This window comes from Crassostrea angulata, chromosome 6 (assembly GCF_025612915.1).
Source record: "Crassostrea angulata isolate pt1a10 chromosome 6, ASM2561291v2, whole genome shotgun sequence".
Lineage (NCBI taxonomy): Eukaryota > Metazoa > Mollusca > Bivalvia > Ostreida > Ostreidae > Magallana > Magallana angulata.
In genome coordinates, this window is record NC_069116.1 from 1,055,735 (window position 1) to 1,071,109 (window position 15,375).

The 15,375-nt window shown below is 29.7% G+C and overlaps 1 long non-coding RNA gene across 1 annotated transcript; it reads left to right on the forward strand.

Annotated features, from left to right (window-relative positions):
- The first annotated feature begins 3,597 nt into the window (after positions 1 to 3,597).
- LOC128189738 (uncharacterized) lies at positions 3,598 to 7,284 on the forward strand. The gene is made up of 5 exons (XR_008244270.1): positions 3,598 to 3,725; positions 5,486 to 5,620; positions 5,936 to 6,086; positions 6,390 to 6,463; positions 6,782 to 7,284. It is a non-coding gene; the product is annotated as an uncharacterized LOC128189738 (long non-coding RNA).
- Positions 7,285 to 15,375: the final 8,091 nt, after the last annotated feature.

The following is a 15,375-nucleotide window of genomic DNA, read 5'->3' on the forward strand; positions in this document are numbered from 1 at the left end:
TTTTTCATACTGAGAATTCTAAAAGCAGTACAATGTTGAATGCCTTTTCCGCAGCTTGTTCTTGTTGCATGAATTCCAGAAGAAAAAACCTGACTATCCAATGATTGATTGTGTTATTTATTGACCAGATAAATGAGAGAATTATAACTAAAGCACATGAAATGTAGAATTACAATTATCATATTAGCTAATGTAATAACTGGGATAATGTCTTATGATAAATTAAGGATTTAAGCCTAGAAATGTTAAATTGCAATTAGTGCTTATCCCAGTTATTATTATATAATGAATATAACATATTTTGCAACAAGAAGGTGGCGTTAATAAAAAAGGGCTACCACCTGTAAAGTTGAAATTTCACTCAATTTATAGCACAAAGGCCATAAGAATTACAAGATATGTACATATAACCATACATATACATATTTATACCCATACATGCACGCATACATATATATAATTATATATCTACAGATATACAATTACACACATTAATATAAACAATTACACACATAAATATACATAAAAATATGTATAACTATACATGTATACATTTTATCCTGACAATGGAGGAGGAGGGGAGGTGGTGGATAATTTTGCACCTCGCATTAAAAAAAGTTAATTAGAGCGGCAAAGGTTTAAGATTTCGAGAGTTCGATCCCGATCAAAAAAAATAATAAATGAAGTTGAAGGAAGATGGTTGTAATAATTACAGGAAACAAATTGGACAATGAAAGAATTTTACGTGTCAGTATCCCTTAAAGATTGATCACTGACGCTTTATTATAAAACCCGTTTTTTCCGAATTTCGGCACATGTCTTTATTGCATATGATACAGCAAAATTTTTGTTTCACCTTTTCTGCAGACGTCGTTGTGTATATCAAAATCTTGAATTAACTTGACCTTGAAAAACATGGTCAAGGTAGTTCCAGGTGCTTATATAAGCAACAACGTCTGAAGAAAAGATAATACAAACCGAAAAGGTTCAAAATACGTTCAATAACACAAAATCTAAGTAATTGCATTTCTAATGTTAGCTGATTTGACTAGGACATATTTTGATAAAACAGGAAGTTTAAGAACACGACCTTTTGTTACGAAATAGATATTGATTTTTTATAGCAGATGTAAAAGAATTTTGAATATGATTTATGAAAGATACGGTTTAAAGGAAATATGTTCTAGATCAACAAAGTCAAATTTGTAAAGGTTTTATTGGTTTCTTTAAACATCACAGTTAAGCAATCTTTTAATGTAAGTATTTTTTTTTTTAAATTTCGTAATACAAATCCTAACCTAGTAAAACTGGTATAAAATTTTATCAATGTTTTTTTATGAATCTGAATCAGATAAAATTCTAGAATGCAGTTTGTATATGTATGTTAATGAAAAAAATGCATGGAAAATTAAAGACTATGTGAAATTGTTAAGGTTTTCTTTCTAGGATAAAATATCACATATGTTACCTCATTGCATTATGGATTCCTTATCAGTCCAAGTCAAAGTCAGATTGTAAGAGGTAATATTTCACACTGCATCCCAGAAATTGAGTTAATCAAACCCCATGCATTTTAATGTGCAATTTTCCTTTTATTATTTTTGTTTTCAAGAATCTATAATCAAGTACGATGAGTTGTGCAGTAATGTAATTACTAACCAATATCCACTATGTGTTAACTCATACTTCATTTAAAAAAGGTTTGCAATTGAGAATACTACTTTTTAATTTGAAAAGATAGCACAAAAATGTTATTTTGAAAGGTGTATTGATATTCATATCTCTAAACTGAGAATTATTGTATTGAAAAGATTCTCGAATTCAATGCAATTTTTACATCAAATTTATCTAACGCACACAAAAAATGTTTAAAGCGTATGATCACTTATAGTAAGATTGCTAAATTTGAAGATTAAAGTATATTTAAGAGCTATAGAATATTGGAATCATTCATAATTGGAAAATAAGTGTTTTATGAAATATAGAGGACAAATTGATAATCATAATTTTTTTGAAATTAATATAACTTAATTTTTGATCGGCTCTGATTGAGGCCAAATTTTTACACTGTTAAAACATAAATTTTGGGGATTATTTTTGTTTTACTAACAAATAACTGCTTAAATGCTTTAAAAGATATATGATATCGTTCATTCTTGGTCCCCATAATTAGCCAATTTTTAAAGTGTTTCATGTTTATTAGATTGTTTTTTTTATATTTTAGAAGATTTTATATAGCACATAATTATAACCTAATTATTTTAAAATTAAATTTGAAAAATATAGCGACACTTTGAAAAAGGAAAATAGTTGTGTTCCTTATTTGTCCTAAATAGATAAATCTCTGGCGAAAATTTATTGTTTGTTCATGCATGCGTGCAATATTTTACTGAAATAAAAAAAAATGTCTAATAACTAGCCGTTTTATGCTAAAAATGGGAAAATGGCAGGAATAGGTTAACTTTGTGATGCCATATTTCTAAAATGTGGGCATTTGGATCAAAAGGAAAAAAAACACAACTTTACATATGTATGATTTTCATTTTACATTATAGCTCATATCACATATAGTCTTTTGACTTAATTGCAGATCTATAGCAGTGTTTTACCTTTATACCAGTTAAATTTCAATAATTTTTTTTAAAATCAGAAAGTGGAAGAGCTTCATTCAAATGTTCAATTATGTTATATTTACATGCATGATATATTATACATTTTGTTTGCATTTAATTTGGAAATTTCCAGAAATCACACTTCGCATTGCCACGGCGGAAGAGCTCAAATTTAAATGCATCGCAAGTTTTAAAAATACGAATTAATTACATTCTAAGATTAAATGAAACGTTTAAAATAACCTAGCCAATTTGAAATGAATTTTTAGTTGGGGGCGAAATAAATAAACAATAGATGTTAATAATATGGCTAGTTCATATATGTTTGACATCCCTGACGAAGAACTATATAATGGTTTTACAGCGGCGATACACAAATATTTCATACATTACACATTTCACATTAAGAGCAGTGTGAGGTGCAATTTTCATGTAAAAAATTATTTTTTGCAAAATGTTATTTTCTATTTAAATGACAACAAATTTCATGGTTTTGAATTTTGGTAGCCATATTTTGTGAGGAAAAGTCGTTAAATATCGTTAATTAAAGCGAAATTGAATTATTGTCGTCCTGTACAAATATTGATATGGTGTACATTTCTTAGAAGAGAATTGTTTTAAAAATTATGGATTTGTTTAAATCTTATTGATCATAAAAGTTTAAGCTACATGCATACTTGTTATTCTAGCAGGTTTTTGCAGCAAAATAAAATTCTAAAAATTACAGCTCATATTGCTTTAACTTAATATAAATCTAAGCATTTAATACTTATTTTGGATATATCGTCGGTCCTATTACACACAAGACATTGCATTTAAATTGAAAACCATTAGCATTCACTGTTTATATATACAATTACCTCTAGTGTCGTCAATAACAGAGCGAACAAAATAAATATGTAGCAAGATTGATAGTACTATGGGCAAAATCTGACATATACAGATAAATAGAATTTGTTCCTGGTAAATTTGCTTTATACAAACAGTACATTTATAATGAATTAATTTGTTTTTAAATATGTCATTTATTTTTCTGTATTGCATCTCAAAGATCACCAAATACGCTTTGTTGCTACAACCAATACCTGAACAATGTTACCAACACCTGTACAGGTAAGGAGACTTAAAGCCAATGTTTATCTTTTTGTATTTGAAGGAACATACGTTTGCCCTATTATACATTTAATTTTTTCTGACAATTGATAATTCCATATTTTAGGCATAGAACATATCTATAAAGTAATCGCAAAATGAAAAGATTGTTTGAAGTTATCAAGGTCAGCTTGGTTATTAAATTAAATTTTCACACAGGTGATTGGCGGTTAGCCAGATTGTGTTACGAAGACTGAACATATACATTAAGGAAGTCCTATACTCGGCACTAAATGGGCTCAATCATTAAAAGCTTAGCTTTAAATGATAAATATACATTCTAACAATACATATACAAAAGAAAATATGTATGTTTACATGCTAGTTTGTTTGTTATCACCTCTCAGACGGGTGTACCCCCTTGCGAAAATTATTGACAATTATGAAATTTGCCAGACGTCCGTTTTTCCTAAAAATAATTAACCAATTTTGGGAAAATTAGAACTGAACATACAAAATAGAGTATAAATATATATGTAAGCCATATCTCATTAATAATTTTGCGCAAATTCTTGTAAGTAGGTACGCTTTATGGACCTGATGTATCAAAATAGAATACAAAAAATGCAATGCTAGTATCGCGTTTGGTAATTTTTTTTTACTATTTTATGGACTCAAACTTACATTCATTGTGTTTATTCTATAGATTGACATCTTAGAAAAAAGATTTGGTAAAATTAGTTATATGTTGACGGATTACTTTTTACGCTATAAGCTCTAAACTAAGTAGACCCTGACGAAACAATCTGTAAAAATCACATTTTGCTACAGTTTTCTGCCTAGATCTGTCCAGAATGTGATATATCATTTAAACATTAATTAATTGACGATTGATTAAATTCGAAATAGCTTCTGTCTCTAAATTTAAACCGGTTTTAGTAAAAGAAAAAGAAAAATTCGGGAGGGGGGGGGGCAAAACAAAGAAGATATAAGCATACCTGAGATTCTGGTTAATCCTTATTATTGCCATTGTTTACAACAGCGATGTAGAGCAAAATCAATACCGGGTTTCAAAAACGCTTTGTAAAAGTCGAACCAATATTGTAAAATCCGTATTATGACGTAGTGCGATACTCGGACTACTTTAAATACAAATGATAGCATTATTTTGCTTATATAGCTAAAAATAATGTTTCAGTTTTTTTAATCGAAACTAATGAAAATGAATTGATCAGTACACACGTTCAGCAAATGCAATTAAACACTGTATCCAGTCACAGGTTAACGTTTCTATCACTTATTTGTTGATTTATTTTTAAAATAAATATTCATACTTGTCAGTAAAAACAATATAAATCAATACATTGCTTAATTTCAAAGACTGTTGCCTGGTTTTACAGGGATAAATTCACAGGAAAGAAAATACGTTTTAAGGGCGTTGATAATAAGGGATTCTGACTTTTTTATTCGGAAATTCTCGGGACTCACTCCAAAATTTTCAACAGTATTATGTAACTACTTTTCATGTCATATTCATGCAAAATCTACGTAGATTTTTTCTTGGTTGTGTACTGAAATTTGAAGTGGTAGATGAGCCTTTTCAAAATTAGAAGAAAAAAAACTTTTCAATTGAAGTAAATGATTGTTGCTAGGGTTCACAGGTATTTATAATTATTAAAATATAAGATAGATAGTGCGGAAACAAAACCTAGGACATAGTATTAATAACATTGTCTACACTTTGACATAATGCTTAATATTCTTTGTTTCGCTTCAATAAGAATGTTCACGCGGACGCATAGGCTGGAATTGCAAATTAGTTTGTCCATCCGGATTTTACGGACAGATTTGTCGTTTCCCTTGTGAATGCGACGCTGTGGAGTGTCATCGCGTGACAGTATGTGAAAGGACACGTGGTACTCTATGTTTTTGTTTACTTTCAATTTTATATTAATTCAATAAGACAATGTTATACCTGTGTCAAGCATTTCATATTTTTACATATTATATTTGGACTTCAAAATCTCTGTAACATGTTTATTTTTATTTATTTAATGTTTTTCATTTCACATTGATTAACATTGATTATTTGTGAAAATAAGATCATTCACAATCTTTTCTCTTACAATGTTAACCTCTAAAAATTCATTATATACCTGACTGTGTAATTTTCCATGTAGCATAAATATGCTGTTTGCTACTTTAAAAACGTAGTTGGACTTTTCTTCAAGTTGTAGAATCCGGTTCTGTGCCGAACAAACGAAGTACACTCTTTTATAAAAAGCGAAAGATTTTCTTTGATTGGAAAGTCTTTTGGCTTCCTTTTATTGGTGCAATTTTCTGCTTTGTTTCCGTCGGTTTGCTGCTTCTCATCACCTTGCGGTTAGTATAAAAGATCTACATTTTGTTTGTGTAAAGATAAACCTTAAAGATCAAACGAAAAATATATACTTTGAAATTATCATTGTTCGTGGGGACCAATGTTTGTGGCTTTCGTTGATAACCATTGCCCACAAATGTATATTCCCACGAACGTATAAACAAGCATTTGTTTTATTCTTAGTATTATCCCGAACTTTTTATCAACAAAATTACGTCCCCACGATCCAGGACAGCTTGACTACCCGCAAACATTAAACACTACGAATAAAAACGATTCCAAAGTAAATGAACTATTTTTTTTAGGAAGATGAATTTAAACTTTTGTTTTCCTTACATATCGCTTCTACGAGGGGTATTCGTGCCATGCTTTAACGCAAGTAAGTTAATCGTAATACATTTTTTTAAATAAACGTTGTTGTCAAAAATATAATGTCACTTTTAAAATTTTACTATTACATTTCGCCACAGTAAAAGGGGAGAAATAAAACCTAACAATAAAATTCGATTTTTAAAACAACAAAACAGAAGTATTCTGTGACTGAAAGCGCATACAACACGTGTAATTAATTCGTATAGCTACAAACACAAGTAAAGGACAAAATGTGAAGAAAATGTAAATAATCATATTTCCTTCTTTGTATAGTTTTCCTGAATTAATTATTTTATATTATATACTGCTGATAATCATAATTCAGATAATCAGAGACAGACGACTCAAGAAGATATTGAACTAGCTACCATCAGCTCAACATCACAATGTCCAAATGAAGAATCAATATCGGAAGAAAACAGAACTGAAATAAAATGTTCTCGACCTCATACCTTACGTGACGTTTGTTTCGGAACAAATGCTATGCTTACATGTTATTCAGATGAAGCCCATATAGTTTCAAACAGAAACCATGTTTCTCAATTATATAATAATGAAAACGAATACGATCATGTCAACCTCCGAATACCAAATTGTGTGTTAGATAGTTCTTTGTTATACAGCAAACCATTTAAAAGAGATGCACGATCCCAAATTAATGTACGTTCTTGGAATCTGACTCTTCATAGAAACTCAAAAAACGAGTGCAACAAAATTGAACCATTGATCAGTAATCTAAATTTTTCGCTCCCTGACATCAGACTTCTTGAACGCTTCAAAACAGGACATTTTAAAGAAAAGGAAAAATATCATTGTGTATAAAGTTTTAAAAAAACAAGAACAACTAGACAATTTACATTTTAAATATTTTTCTGTTTTATTTTATTTTCTGTTTTATTTTATTTCAATAATGGGAAGTTATTGAAAAACGCTTACTAGATATATTTTTATAAATATTTCTGACCAAAAGTCGCCTTTCTATGAATCGTCTTATTCACCTTTCTTTGAATCGTCTAATACCGTTTTTTTTGTTTTTTGTTTTTCTTCACGTATTTTTAAACTGTTTACATTATTAAGTTAGTAGAGAGTGCTAATTATCTAGTCCTTCTGTTATAATCCTACTTAAAATAATGAGTAAAATACGATACAGTTAAGTTCTTGAGCCCTTTACATTCTACAGATTTTTTTTATGTAATTACTTGGCCTGAAAATGTCTTCTCCCGACATATATATATTAGCTGCACTGCATTAAGGAAAATTTAAAATAAAAACGCCGTGGACAGATTTCTATTGCTTGGTAAATATACTTGTTATCTCCATATTCCAAATCAAACACCAGTGAAACTTGCACAGATATAAATTGCAATGAATAGCAAAATGATCATATATTTAATTGATTTCCTTTTTATCAATTGTTGGTCTAACAAACCTTAGTAAATAGATGTTTAAGTTTTTTAATCTTTTTTAATTATATTTTGATAAATTGCAAAAATGTGAATCTTTTGAATGATTGCATCATGCTCCAGTTCCAGGTAAAGTATATTGGCTTCGTGTATACAATTATGTTTAATGCTAACTAGTGTTATATAAAGCGTGTTTATTTGAGCCAGACAATAAAAGAAGTATGAGTTGCAAACAATAAAATTGTATTTAAGTTCATCTTTATCTATTTAATGTTTACTATTTTTGTGAATAGTTCAATGCTTTTAAACATGTCTCAAGTCCATTTGAAATTCAAAACATAAGTCGATTGTTATAATATTAGTTATCTAAGTCTAATCAAGAGTATGCGGTCCCAGGGTGTATGGAATACAACTCGGGGTACACCCTTGATTGGACCTGGATAATGAATTTATTTCCAATGTTTATACAAATTTTGAAATTGTTTTACTAGTACTTTGCAACTTGAAAATCAATAAATATTAATAGAAATTGTGCTGAAAATCATTTATTCGTACCAATACGGCTATAGAGTGTTAAGGTATAGGGATTTTGTCAAATTATTTATTTATTTACTTCACTGAACCTTACATTATTTTGGGCAAAGATCTATAGGTGCACTTGTTTAAAACAAGAATTGCATTGTGACGTCACATTTTATTTACATCCGGTTTCAGCAGGTGGTATAGAATTTCCACACGACTTGTTAACCAATCAGATCTCGCGTTACAAGAGACATAGGAAATATTGTGTATGATGCATATGTGTATAATACTTTGTGTTGTTCTTTAAGTGCTCATTCAAGCATTAGCAAACTTGGTATATGGTTAATATCATCTTTATCACAATTTGGGATTGCAAATTGTACCCCTAAAGTAATAAAAAATATGCATAGCAATCCAAGCAGGTATGTATTCAGAAAACACCTGATTAAAAACAATTCCAACTTAAGATTTGTTATTTCCTACACGACATCATACAATTTATGATCAGTTCTTTCACATGCACTGAAATAGATGTGCAAAGATAAAGATTTGACACCCTTGCTTATTAAATACTGTTAACATTAATAGACTATCAATCGATCGTAGTATTCGCTTTTTAAGCCATTAAACAATCTGAGGAATATTTTCTAATGGTATATATGTTGTCAATATCCGTGTAATGAAGTTGGTTTATAAGACCCTAATCAAATATACAAATCACTAGAGTGTAAAAAAAAATAGTTTTTATTTTCCAAAATGGTTCAACATATTGCTAAATAAAACAACATAAATCAATGCATTCATAAGATATGCTGACAAGTGATATTGGAATTAGAAAAACATATACTGTAGTACCTTCATAATTGGTTAACACAAGGAAAAGTTAAACTTCTTAAAGCAAAGCAGTTGTTACAGCAAAAAATAGTTAAAATGTTACAGTAACATATAAAACATATAAAATGCACATCACTGGTACAACTTATGCATGTATGTGCACTGTAAATGTAAGGGAGGTCAGTCAAAACAGTTATATCAAAGGACTATATATGATTTGAGCCTAAAATGGTCACCTTAAATGAACATTGTCATTTTACTATAATTTTTTGTTTTATTTGAATAATATACATTTGAGGGTTTTTTTCATAATTTTCATTTTGATTTTAGTGCCCATAATTTAAAAATATGTCATCATAAAGTTGACCTTTTCCCGCCATTTTCGCATTTTTATCATAAAACGGCTTGTTTTGAAGCAGTTTTTCTTTAAGTAAACATTGAGCGACTGCTTGAACAAACAAAATATTTTCACCAAAGATGTATTTTTCCAGTACGTATAAGTGACAAAAAATTCGTTCTTGTTCAAAGAGTCGCTCTATATTTCCGATTCGAAAAAAGATAAGAAAAATTTTAATTTTGGACTGGTTTTGAATTATAAAAATAGCGTCACTTCTGACGTCTTATACTGCCAGTGAGTGCATAAAAATCAAAGAAATAGGTAAAACACATATTTTCTGTCAACTCTTTCATTAAATAACACAACAAATTAATGTACCTGAATCACTTTAAAATTAGCGAATTATGGGGGCCAAATTTGACAAATATCATATATAGTTCTTTGGATTTATAATTTACGTTGTACGAATATTGTTATGATCATACAATTTCATCAACCCAAAGTTATCACTCTACTATTCCACTTTAATTTATTCATAAGAACACATATAAGAAAGAAAAATGAATTATCAATAAAAAAATAAGCCAATTGATACGTTACGGATGATTACTGTTTACTTTAATTATATTTAATTGCGTTTAATTATTGATGTGCTTCTAGTTGCATGACAGTCGTTATTATTATGCCTCAATATGATTATTTTATATATCGCGACATCTGATTGGTTCTAGGCAATCTCGTGACTGGGCTACAATACGTCGTGTCTACCCGGGAATAAATATTATATCTTATCTCTTCGGAAATCTCGGGTTTTTTCATCCTAAAGTATGAAAAAGCCAATATGAGCATACAATATTGACAGATATGATAAACTTAACAATATCTTAATATCTAAATTCTCTTTTTGCTGCAAAAATATTTTTTTTAAAATTTGATTCGAATGTATGAATGTTCGGAAAATATGAAGATTTATTCCCCCTGGATAAATCATATCTTCATATTTCACCCACCATCATGCAATAAATTTATAATATACTGAGCAAGAAAGCTATAGTCAGTAAAAACAATATATGGTAATAATTATAATTTTAATTTTAAAAAGCTGGTTTTTGAACAGTTCTCTGAACTACCCTGGGATTTCTTTTTGATTTCAAGAGTAAGTGCAGTGGATGACCGCCGCCATATTAAGTAATACAACACATCCGCGACGCGTAGAGGTGCCATATTGTTGACGTGGTATTCCATGCCTCTTCTAGTATTGTCCCTAGTTGCAAGACATGTTGTTGGTGCCCGCCTTTTTAATCCGAAAATTTCAAGGGGTACACCAGAATATCTACCTCATTTTTTATTCAGGAAATCTCTCGTTCTTGTCGTGTGTGTTGTTTTGTTGTCCCATTGGAATATGGAAGGTGCATATAAAAGAATTTGGTCAATATTTATTTTTTGTTTACATTACTTCGGTATGGCATATCTAAAAGCTCATGAACATTTGAGTGCAAGTCATTGGATTATAAGCTACATTGTAGATACAGAGCTGTCACATCTTTGCAATGAATGAAATGTGGCGATGACGAGCAGGGTTCTAAATAATATAGGAAAAGTACAAGATAGGAGCAGGCCAAACACGGACCTCTGCAAATATTAGAGGCATGATCATGTGCCATTGTATTTAAACAAATCTCATTTCATACAATATCGGTGTCAAAAACTTAATTCAAAATAAAAAGAGTTTGGAACTGTTTATTTATAATCAAATCTTTTTAGCAGATAGAATATCAATTTAAAAGAACACTTACTAATAAATTGAACTTATAAAACAAGATCAATCGTTTTAAAATCATTAAAAAGCAATCGAAAATTCATTTGATTTTAATTGACATTCTAAAAGAGACATAACTAATACTTTCTACTTTCCGTGTACGATATCTAAAGTACAAGGACTAATCATCCAATGCAATATTAATTAGGCTGTCTGTTCATAGGCAATTAAGAATTAAGACACGATTAATCGTTTAATATAGTTGATCTTTACGGATATGAAGGTAGAGGATGTTCTTTTTTACTATTTTCTATTTTTAATTCAGAAAGATGTGTTTTACATTAGTTGGAATAGCTAAAGTTATATCAAAACCAATCATTAAATAACATCTAAATCGAATTACATTTTCTATAGGAACTAATTCAAAAATTGTTTGTATTAGCCCTCTTTTTCAACTAAACTTTATGGAGAAAAGCGTTCACGCGAGAGAGAAAAAAATTATAATTCCAAAACATATATTCTATCCGAATTGAACTATGATACTTATATGAATATTCTTAATTAATATTTAATAAAAATGGTTATGTCATTGACCTTGATTTACGGGGCGCATGTCAAACTACAGTATGTCGTTACTAGTATTCGTTTTCAAATTTTCCTAAAAAGCACTGCGCAAACTTTAATAAAATTGTTATGTTCATTATTTCTACGAAACAACATTTGGAGTGTACTCATTATTTTCAAATGAAAATTGTTCAAAAATTAAGCAGAGGGACAGGTTTTTTCCTATTTTTAATACAAGCATTGTAGCAAAGCGGTATGTAAATGATTTGTTCACTTGCTAAAACTCTGTGGACCAGTCTTTTTTTTTTGTAGATAATTATAAATAATTTGAGATAGTGTAAAACTAACTACAGTACTTTGACATACCCTGAAAAAGTGTGAATGTTTAATCAGGTTGTAAAGCGTATTTTACATTTTTTAATTATAGCCAGTTCAGCCACTACTTGTACTCTATAAAAAGTGTATTGATGTCGAACAGCTATATATAGCGTCAAAAGCGATTTTGAACTGTGCTTTAGTGATTGTGACGTAACATTGAAAATTCGATGTTCGTAATAATAACTCTGTTTTGATGAGCAATACATCTGCGCAAAGCAAATTGGGTCCCTGTAACTAATATGACTCTAAAATTCAAATTTAAAAACTTAAATTTAAATATATTTTTTAATTTACTTTTCCTATCACAAAGTATGATTTGCATTATATTATTAATATATAAGGCAAACCCAGGACAAAATTGAATGCGGAAATATTAAGTTTATCAAAATATCAATTGTGGACGACTCTTGTAACGTTTCTTGGTTTAGGTATTCGGCTGCTCTGCCGGAGCAATTTAAAAATATATATAAATTAAGTATAAAGTATCATTCAAATATTTTTATTAATAATATTTACAACATCCCATTCTATTATGGAGCTGTCTTACAACCCTAACAGCAATCACAAGCTATTACAATAACAAATCAAGTCTCGAAAGCCTTATTCGGGCATAGAAGACTTATCCTGTTACCTAGGGGTTTTCCTCACCTATTACAAATTGAACGTCTTCAACTTCAGACTGCAACGGACTAACAACCTCCGTTGTAGCCGCTTATATACCATTACAACCCACGTGATTAACGAAGATCAAAAGGGAGTGATATCGGATGCGCTTTTTACTCAGCTCTGGTAAACAGAATGGGATAAATGATCTCGATTCAGACAATTCTTTCACTATTAACATAAGTCTGATATGTGCACTTGAAATTGATATTCAGACATTTTAAATACCTTGTTTCCTTTTAAAAGCGTTTTTCAGTAGTAAAAATCGTCATATGTAGCAACAAAAACATTCAAAATTGAATGATAAAAGAAGAAGGTACAGTTTCTTTCAATATTTGCCCTAAAATTCAAAAGTTGTTTAAATCTCATGAAATACACATTGACCAATTTGAACATGTGTTAATATAAAGTACCAATTTATATTCTTTAATCTTGTTTCAACGAATAGCTATAAACATTTTGGAATATTTCTAAGATTTGGTAAAAACTGATGAAAATGGCACATTTTCTCACAGTGTTTTGAAGAGAAAAATGTGTCTACAGCTGCGACAGAAATTGATATATTTTATTTGATATAACACGATAAAGTTTTAATGTGAGTTTCATCGTAGGCGACGGCTGCGGACATATTTTTATATTCAAAAAACCACTTAGGAATTGGTGTATTCTGCTCAGTTTTATGAAAATTACGGGAAAATGCACTGTTTGTGACGTCACAATTAAACTCGTAGAAGTCTAATCAAGTAACTATATATAGACTGTTAATCTATGTGAATTTTTGTGTAAATAAACGTTGCTGTTCAATTTTTTGTGATATCTTTAAAAATCACCCTAAAACAAGGCAAAATATGATGGAAACTGTACTTAGTTCTTTATGATATGCATAATTTTTTAAAATATATATCTCATTTTTTGTACTCGTGTACACACTTAAAAATGAAAAGTAGAAAGACTTTATATAGATAACTGTGTTCATTGTCCATCATTTAATTTGATTATTTTCATATTGCATTCTTGCAACAGTTGTTCATCCTATATTTTGCTTATGATTCTTCATTTTTCAATCGTAAAGTATTAGATAGAAGAATTCCTTCAAATGGATGACAAGAATCATTCGCGAAATAACTTTAATGATATTTTATGTAGATATTTTACTAGAAAAAGACGTTAATGTTATCCTAACTACACAACTTTATCAGAAACGTGAGAACTTTAATTTTTATAACGTTAACTCTTTTCACTTATGTACCAATATGCCTTCATCACCTGCAAGGTAAGTTTTTGTCTTGCAGTTGATACGATCTCTGTATGTTCAATTTCTAAAACGAAGCAAGCTGCTGACAAACAAGATATTCATAAAGATTATCAACAATCTCGATTGAAGTCATCTTTTTGTCCCATGGTCGATACAACGACCTCGTGAGCAAATACAATTTTCTGCTAGTACAATTGCTGGCTGACATTTTCTGTACTCGTCTTATTTTAGGCCAATATTATTCACCGATTAGTTGACAATTTTTTTCGCGATTTTATTATTTGCGATTACGACAAAGAACACATGGCGGGTACGATCGGTCAGCTGAAGATGCTCACTTCTCCATGGCACCTGATCTACCTCCTATTTTTTAGAGGTCCGTGTTTGCTCTGCTTCTATTTTGTATTTTTCCTATGGACTTTTGATTTTTAATACTGTACGTTATCACCACATTTTATGCACCAGAGGTTTTTTTTAATATGCAAAAAAAGCGTCCCATTATCACGATGTTTGCAACTAAAATTTCAAATGAAAATTACTTTTTTAGGATGAAAACATTGGTTTTATTCCTTCCGTTACTTTGTGTTATTCATCAGTCTACAGCAATATCTGATTGCCGGAGGTACTAGAGAACTTATCAAGTTTAACTTTATCTTAATTCAAATGGGAGATAAAAGTTGTTTCTAGGAAATGAGGGTTACTTAATAAAAGTATATCTTTTCTTATATTTGTATTCTAATTTATCTTTACATTTTAAAGATTATCATCTAACCCTTGTTGCTTTAACCAGTATATGAACAACGATACTTTCAATTGCATAGGTAGGTTTTTCACAACATTTTTTTTAAATATATGTACAATGCAAAGTTTAGCAAAACAATATATTGTACGAGTTCGTTTTTTTTTCTTCAACTCGATCCTATTATTTATATATTATTTGCTTAAATATCAATTTTGTTGATTATATTTATAAGATATAACAAAGAATTGAGGTTATACAAGTTTATTGGAGCTTATTGCATTCTGGCCTCCAAATATTGGCTGGTCATATCGTAAAATTAAGATACACAGTTAAAAGTCAATTTAAGAGGATTGTCAAGATCCTTAGTACAAAGATTTACACATAAAACATGTATAACAAAGCCAACGAATCGCAGAACCCCTAAAGGTGACATGTATTGTATAATTATAAAGATGAGTCAAT